Source organism: Malurus melanocephalus, unplaced genomic scaffold, assembly GCF_030028575.1.
Source record: "Malurus melanocephalus ecotype Western Australia unplaced genomic scaffold, MMel_1.1 scaffold_146, whole genome shotgun sequence".
Lineage (NCBI taxonomy): Eukaryota > Metazoa > Chordata > Aves > Passeriformes > Maluridae > Malurus > Malurus melanocephalus.
In genome coordinates, this window is record NW_026623378.1 from 1027643 (window position 1) to 1036908 (window position 9266).

The window sequence follows — 9266 nt, forward strand, 5'->3', positions numbered from 1 at the left end:
GTCAATCTTTCCACGCTGAGCAAAATAAAAAATACCCAAACAGAAAAGTTTATGATAAGGCAGATTAAAAAAAAAGTGTTACTTCTAGTTTGATGGCAGTTTCATTAAAGCAAACCTAACAAAAGTGTCAACGAAGGCAGATGGGTGCCAGTGCAACATAAAAAAAAAAGCTGTAGGCGTTACAGACATTACTAAGTGCACTCCTACTAGCAGAGGAGCTGAYGTGCCTGGGTGTGTGTGTGTGGGTGTGATAAAAGGCCTCCGAATTCGCCGCCTGCTCTGTGGCAGATGTCTCGCCCAGCGCTCTGCCCGTGACACCGTCTCTTATCAGACCAGTCGGGAAAGAAGGGAGAACAGAGTCCTGGCTCGCTTTATCCAGAAACCTGTGGAGTTCCTGACCTACAACCAGGCACAAGTGACTGTGCTATTGCCATCAATGCATGCACCCGTCAACAAATCTGCGTGATTGCAAATCTGCACAGCACTTTCATCCCCAGCCACATATTCTGGCAGCCACTTTTCAACTGAAATATTTGCTGTGAGGAAGGAAAGAAACGCCCCATTTTACTGTCCTTGTAAACCTGCCATTCCCTTTCACTGTGGAGAAAAAARAAATAGTGGAGAAACACTATTCATCAGTTCCTTAATTTCATTTAAGGTTTGATAGATTACCATCACCATCTCTCTCTCTATTGTTTCTCTTTCCCTAACTGAAGAGGCCCAAGTCTAGGTAGTACTGCATCCTATTTGTACTGCTGGGAGAAGGAAAAAATCAAGCCAGAATAAAAAAAAATTACCTTCTTGTTTTAATGAGACTTTTGAAATTGTGTTACCAGAAGGACATAACCTGCATGCCCATATATAATGAATGTGTACAGCTTTATAATCACATTTTTTAAAAACTGTACAGCTGTATAATCACATTTTTAAAAAACTTTTTAAAAACTGTACAGAATGTCGCTTCAAAATTGACTTAAGTTCATTTAAGCCTGTACTGATTGTAAGAAGAGAAGTGCTGGTCTTCCTCTTCATAAGGTACTGGTGAGCTGGAAATACCAAAAACTCAGGGTTTTTTTTATGCGGTTAGTTTTCAGTTAAATTAGCAAACAAATTCAGCCTTTTACGTGGCCACAAGTACAAAAGTGACAGAGGAAACACAAAAGAAGAGAAKAAAGAGAGGRAAAAAAATCAACACCATAAGCAGATAGGTTCAATCTAAAGTAGGAGCTCCAAAGCAAGCATGTCTCCAAGTGTTAATACCTCCTTTAGAGCCTATTACTGGTTTTCCTCTGTCTGAATTAAATTACACTGCACTTACAGTACCTCATCTGGTATTTTATCATCCAGGCATTCAATACTGTTCAAGCCAGTTTACAGTACCTGTATCAGCTACAAATTTCACCACCTCACCATCCACTCCCCCTTCCACACTATTTCCAAACCCATGGAATAAAACAGCCCTCATGACTTGGTTCCAGTGAAACTGTTACCAACTCTCTGCCACAGGGGTACCTGCTCAACTCTTCCTGGGAGCTTCTTGAACCTGGTAGCTCAACCMATTTTCAGTTTATCTCACTGTCCATTTCTCCAGTCTGTACTTCCATCACTTTGTTGATGAGGGTGTCACAAGTGACACTGCCACTACCCTAAGGAATTCAAGATAAACAATATCCTCTGCTCCCCACTCATTCACTGAGACAGGCTCCTGCAGGCATCTACAAACATCACCCATGCTGACCTGCTACTAGGCCTGACCCACAGCTCTCAAGTGACTCCTCGTTCCCCCAAAAGGAAGAGCTTCAGGCACTCTCACAACAAAAAAAAAAAAAACTCCCAACACCCTGCAGCCCTCCCCATCTCCCATCTCAGCCTGTCCTTCCTGGAGAGCCCATAACCAGCCCTTGCAGCACTCCAGCCATGCCAGCAGTCCCWCCCCATCTCTGATCAAAACAAGATGCACCTGCATGCTGTGCTCCAATTTCTCCTGTTTGTGCCCAGTCTTTTCCACAACATATGGAAAACTGTGAAATCCAAAYAAAATGATCTACTTAGTTTATGTCTTAGAAACTTTGTACTGGCTACACTTGAACAGCCTGAAACCTCATTTCACACTTGACAAAGTTACAGATGCTGAAGAGAAAAGTCAATAGTAACAGTGGAGTAATAATGGATGGATGGATATGGATAGTTATAACAGCTTCCTTTGAATTATACACAGAGCAAGGACATTAAGAGTTCTGTCACTCCTATCCCAGGTAATGAACCCTGTTAGAAGAGAGCTCTGGGCTCCTCTCCACAGCTCAAACCCAGCAAGCCTTTCTCACCACGCTACTGCTCCTCTGCCCATACTCATGTAAAACCTGAACCCAAAGCCCAACTCCTGCTCTTCCAAATGCTCAGGAGACCCTGGGATAGCACACCCAAAACTTCTCAATGAAAGTAACCTGAAGGATGTTTATTTTACCTTCAGTTGCTCCAAGTAGAAAATAGTAAGAAAACCTAGTAAAAAYACCTTCCAGTAAACAAATACTTCTTCCAAAAGCAGAAACAGTTTGAAATCAAGATTCAAAATCACTGAAAACTCTGACTTATCTTACCTAACCTTCAAGCTTTTAGATTTTGGCTAAAATTCTTTGAAGCAAGAGTCCCTTGGGGTGTTATCTTTTTATAACGCAAAAAAACCATTTTAGGATCTTACATTAACTGAACTACCCTTTACATGGGCACTCAAATTAATGCTTCCTCAAAGACCAGCTCATATGTARATCTCAGTACCAACAGATAGCTCTGATAAAAAAAACTTCATCAAGAAGTACAAAGAAAAAAAATRCAAAAGAAAACRTRAAGTTACACATTTCTATAAGCTGCTTAGGAGCTTAAAGAGGCCTTTTATAACTAAACTTGCTTAATGTACTATGATATATACTGAGAAGTATTAACGTGCCTTACAGTCTCAGCTAGCTCCCGGTTACTGGGATGGAGGAAGAAGTCTCCAGAGTGGTGTAAGAGCACAGTGGTCTGCCAGACTGCCTTATGTGYTGCTGTGCAGCAATACTGCTGGCCATTGTTGGGAGCAAAACACTGGAGGCATTTGCAACGCGCTTCTCTCACTAGCGCATCCTCCTACCATGCAGTTCTAGTTGGTTATTTTTCCTGTTACCAACTTCTCCTCTCAAATCAAGTCAGCGGAAAAGATATTTATAAAGAACAACAAGGGAGAAAATCACAGAATTTGATTGCAGCAAACAACCAAACATGCTACAGATTYTTAAGGACAAAGAAGAAAATTCTTATATCACCTCTTCCTCCACTTCTATTATCCAGGCTCCTATTACTGACAGCATTAGAGAGATGTAAATATTATACAACAGCATTTGAAACTTTGAGAAAAACTYGAGTAATGCCATTTTTGCAACGGAACCTCTGGCTAAGGAATGCACAGCTGCTGAGCAGATGTATAATTTCAGCATTTAGATTCCATTATTTCAAGGGGGATTTCTTTACTCCATGTTTTCAGATTTTCTATTTCCATCTGGTCTTTGACCTCCCTMAGCTTAGTACCCTCTTCTCTGTTTTAGTTCATTACACCAAAATAATTTTCTAAATTAGAAACATCTCTACATTTAAAAACTTGTGAATTTAAAGAGAGGTGGGGGAGTGAAACAGGGCCAGGGGCAGAACAAAAACAGACAGTTCAACAGAGGCTTGGGTTTGAATAAAAACTGTCCCGTCTGGGTCGGGTTTGATTTTGTAGTTCCTGGTCTAACCAAACTGGCAAGTCTCTAAATGCATTCCTTCCATGAAATTTTAAGAGCAGGAAACTGAAGAATATCAGCTATATGGGAATGTTTCTACACTTCACCAGAGCCCTCTGCCATAAAATTCAGAGTAAAACAACACTCCAGGTTTTGATTCTTTTCAGAGTTGTAATTAATTATAGTTGTAAGCATAAAAAAATTTAACTCATCATGTACAAAAGAGTTTTACAAAACATACAAAGATTAGTGTAAACAGGTATCAGGGCTTGTCAATTCAGTATTTATTAATGCAAAAGTTGTAAAATATTAAAAAAAAAAAAAAAACATACACCAAGATAGCATTGTTTAGAAAAATCTCCATTCATCAAAGCCAAATGGAGGACTAAGGCATACAATATTGTCTCTCCAAAACTTCAGTCCACTATACAAGTTTTACAGACGAATTATCCCTGATAGGACCACCAATCCAAGTTAGCAAATATGATAGATTGCCCATAAAACCTACTCAATTTTGCATTTAATTTTAGGCTCAGAATAATAATTTGCCTTTGGGTGGGGAAAGGCACAATCTTCAATACTAATAAATGGCATACACAGCAGAATATTCTACAGAAAACTTTCAGTAGGGTATTTTCACAAAAAAAAAAGAGATAAAATTATTATGAACTAATAAATATGGAAGATAAAATTATAAAAATACATCTATACATTAAAACAAAACCCCCACATTTTTATTCTGTGGAATTTATTGTTTGCTTTGTCTCCAAGAGAAGGGACATTAAAAACAAGTTTAAAATAAAAACAACCCTTTAAAGCTAAACTTTCCATATCTTCTCTCATCAGGGACATTTCTAGTTAACACTTGGTACCACTACTGAATTTTTCAGTACTGCTAAAATCCCTTCAACAACCTGAACAGAAGATAGATTCAGTGCCCAAAACATGGGCTGGGATAAAGGGCTGCACCTCACTAGCTGGCAGTTCATTCCTGTGCCCTGTCCCAGTCCTGTAATTAACTCTCAGTTGTCCAAACTCAGTGCCTGACAACTGCAAGGCCTGTTTCTCACACAACACAGAGAGGGAAACAGAAGAGTTTCTAAAATCTTCTCCAAGGCATTCGGTTAAAGATGAATTTGTCTTCCACAAAGAAGGACATGCAKCCAGGAAGAGCACATTTTATCCAGCTTTGTCGTCTCCTCACTCACATTTCCAGTCACTGAGGTTCACTGTTTTCTTCCAATAAATAAATCTCTCTTGTTTTCATACTATTCTCCAAGTTCTTTCATTCCCAAATAWAAAGGGACAAGGGGATGATACAGTTTTTCATATTTTCAGTATCCATTATTCCTGCTAAACAATTCTTCCCAACTCTTTTGTTTATGCTTCCCTTTCAAACCCTCTGTACCCCTGCAAAAACACATGCACTGTGAATTTCCAACTGAATACAGGATAAAAAAAAAAGAAKTATTCATTTAGAAAATTTTATTTGAGCTTATTCACCACTTTCATATCCCTGACATTCTGACTCTGAGCACAAAATGTACTCATTTACACAAATCTCATKAGCAGAGTATTGATTCTCTACATAAGTGAAATCTCTGACGACTTCAGTCCTCCAAAGTCATTTGAGCTCTGTCCACTGATTTCCAGTCTAGTTTGGGATCAGGCTCTCACAGAGGAAGTATAAAAGCCTACAAATAGTTCTAGGTGAGTTTTTTTTTAATACAAGAAAACACAAGCAAATTGAAATCATTTCAACAGCTGCAGCAGTGAAAAGCAAATCCCTTCCACTAACCAGATCTACATCCTGGTATATATCTTCTGAAACTCTGATATTTCTCTAGCTTACCCCGGCTACATCTGCTTGTATTTTATCAACCAAAGCATGTCAAGACTGACAGTTTTCTCCTTMAGATGGTGAACTGAGGGAATATAGACACAAAGAACTGCTAGCTGATCCCACATTTTATGCTAATAAAGTTGACTGAAACCACACTGCAGAAATGTAAGTGATCTCAAATTTTTGCAAAAAGCATTGCTGTTATAATATATGATGCAAATTAAGCTACAATACTGCCGAGCTGAGTTAATAATAGTGACTTTTCCCCTTTTTAATGCACAGCAAGTCATCACATACTAAAATTACATTTAAATGCACTACATTTTCCTCTATTTTGGGGAAAAAATGAGCATGAGAGCATTCAGCTCCATGCTGCAAGTACACCCTGTGAATTATTACTACACACATTTTTGTCTAATCAAAATCTTTTTAAACATTGGAAATTAACACCTTCATGATGTGAAGCACTTCCCCCTCCTCAGTGAAGAGTCACMAATGGCAGGGACAACTCCATCAGGGCCCTCACTTTTACTGTAACTCCAGATGTCATTGCAGGAACTCAGAGCTGCTGATACACTTGACCTCCAACAAGGCTTTGGCTTCTCCTTTCCTCCTGCATATCCAACCTATGAATATTATCACAATCATGAACTAGAGTTTATTTTCCTACTCAAACACTTGTTTTGAATTTCACTAACCAGACCATCATTAAACAGCAGCAAACTTAACCGTAAAGCAGAGAATTCAAATGAAACAGGATGGCAACTGCAAGACACTCTTTAGAAAAATGGCAAGAAAAATCTCTCTGGATTATAAATCTGAAGCAGAATGACCATATTTCTCATGCTGTTTGTRCACAGCTGAAATAATAGGGTCATAACCAGATACCCATGCAGGGGTTTTGTWCCACCACAACAAAATGAAGCTCTTGGTCTTCTCAATGTATCGCACACATGACAACCCACAACACTGCAATGTCAAACCTGCKACAGTGCATTTCAAAATATATATCAGATATATATTGAAGACTAGTAGCATAATTGCTTTGTTTTGCTTTGGGGGGAAATGAACATGAAATAYACCTAATATGCTCTGTAAATATACCCAGCAAAATGCTGGGAAGACATTTCCCAACAAAGACCATCCTGGCAAGTTGGCAGCYTGTGCCCTAATTGATTGGTGAGTGGTGGGCCAGCTGTTTGTTTTATCAAACTAAACCTCTTGTGATTTACACACCCCAAATACAATATACTATGCAGGTGTTTCTGGACTGAATTCCTCACAAAATAGGTATTCCATAGATCTTCTCAGTAAGAGCACTGAGATTGCTAAAATTTTCTGTACAAAGAAGAAAAATGAGGAGGCTATTCTGATTTTTTATGTAGTTCCAAGGATCACCAACTGTAGTCTCCCTATCATTCTTAAACGACACAATATAGCAGGTCAAGTTTTACAYTCATTGTCAGTTTGAAACATTTGAAAGAGTAACCACTTGCTGCCTGAGAGTAGCGGACCCTCAACAGATTTCACAGTAACTTTTAAGGGATYGCAAGAGAATGAGGTAGAAAGAAATCCCATTTTTCCTTTAAAGCCTGAACCATCCTGGAAGACACAGGAGGCACCACTGCAACTGGAGACCATCAGCCCAACTGTGGTGGAACAACTGCAGAGGGTTCTGCAGATCTTGTCCAAGAAAGGAAAAACTGGAACTACCAAACCAGCAGCAGTGAAAGGAAAAATCTGTTGTCAGGCACACTCCATGCCTTCCCCCAAGTGCTGCATTTTGGGGAATATCAGCAAAGGAAACAAGGCTCCAAGTACTCCATCTGTACCCACATATGACTCTGAATTCTAAATACTTCTAAATTACTGAGTTCCTTCTGTTACAAATGGCAGTAAGAGGAGTGAAAAAAAATCCCAGGCACTGAAAATACGTCCTCTTTTTACAGAGGAACCAAGAAACACCTGATGKTTTCCCAGGTATCCAGATAGAAAGGACAGCTCTTCAACTGATGCTTGAAATAAGCAAGGAAACTAGAAATAAGCAAAGCCAAACAAACATTTGTAATACTTTCTCTGCCAYATACTGACTGGTCTCTTTCATTCGCCTGCGTTTTTCAGCAATTTACCAGAAAAGTTACTGCAACTCTGCATGTCAGACCTGGCATCCAGAAAAATCTCGCATATCAATACACACTCCACTGTATTCAGTATTTTTAATTTACGTGACAAACCACACAACTTTCACTGTGAGGATCTTCAAGAGCAGTGTCCAAAACACTGGGATTTGGGGTCCCACTCATTAGTTTGAGGAGTATCTAAGCTCTAGCTACATCCTGATTCAGTAAACGTGTATTTAATCYGCAAACTCCAAGAAACAGGCTATTTCAGGCTTGCAACTTACCAACAGCTTTCTGCTCTATCTTAAACAAAGGCTCAAACAGATAACATCCAGAGGTCCCTTTCAAAACTAAATTACTTCACAATTAAGGGAAAGAAAATAATTCAGATCCAGCCACATATATTCACTGTCCTGGAACGGATCAGCCAGCCGGACATACTAAGGACTGGCAGCTGAATCTTGCAGGTGYGTGAGAAGATCCTCCATAAAATTTCAAACCAGAACTCAAAACCTACCAGGTTGTACCTGTCTACATAAATACATCTAAAATACACAGCCCCACACACACCTGTGAAACAAAATGTGGTGCATGACCTATAGAAAAAAAAAACCTGCAAAAAGAACAAAAGTACAAGACCAAAAGATAAATTCATTGTCAGGAAGAGTTTTATCCAGGCTGCTACAAATGCCACAACATGGAGTACTTCCAGCTACAAACTGGATAAATTATTTGAGTATAAATCGTTCTTATGTTAACTTTTTTATTCCAGGACTAGGTTCCATTACAAATCAAACAAGCCTTTCAATTCAAGTGAGTCTTCCTCATCTACAAAAACGGCTTCTCTATGCCTGTAGGTAACAGGTCTGAACAATTCCTACCRTGCTAGCTTGATAAAAACTCAAAGATAATTAGCTCTAAGCAGAGAACAAAATATGTAAATTCGGAGAGCAATCAATTTACACTGGGAAAAATCGTCTCATGCAACTTGACACAAAGCAGGCAACTGCTGAAAGGAAATACCACAACTCGGTACCATTCCCTGCTGCTGAATTCACTCTTAATTTCACCAAAACAACATCAGAGGGTGGTTGATTGAAAGGTGGTAAAAAGCCTTTCACGCTTTTGAACGCTGTTCAATAGATTTTGTAATCAGTTATGAAAACCGCGTATATAATCGGTCCCCAGCAGCACAATCTCTCACTACTAAGGTACGGCCGATTATCTGCAGTTATTATTCCTTCAGACTTTTTTTGGTTTGACGTCGCTAAACGGCAAAAACCGACTTGGAAAGYCGGCGTCCAGCTTTGTTCAAGGTTCGCACAAAAGGAAGGCGAAGCACCTTATTCCTCTTAGCCTTCCCACGACGACGGGCGCTGCCGCTCACCCCGGCTGGGGCCGCTCGGCACCGGGCCCGGGATTACAACACCGGCAAGGGAGGGCAGGAGGGAGGGAGGGAGAGCACGGCCAGCGAGCGCCGCGCCGGCCCTGCCCACGCAGAGACCCGCGGGCCCCGCGCAGCCCCCGCGGCGCCCACCCGGCCCGGCC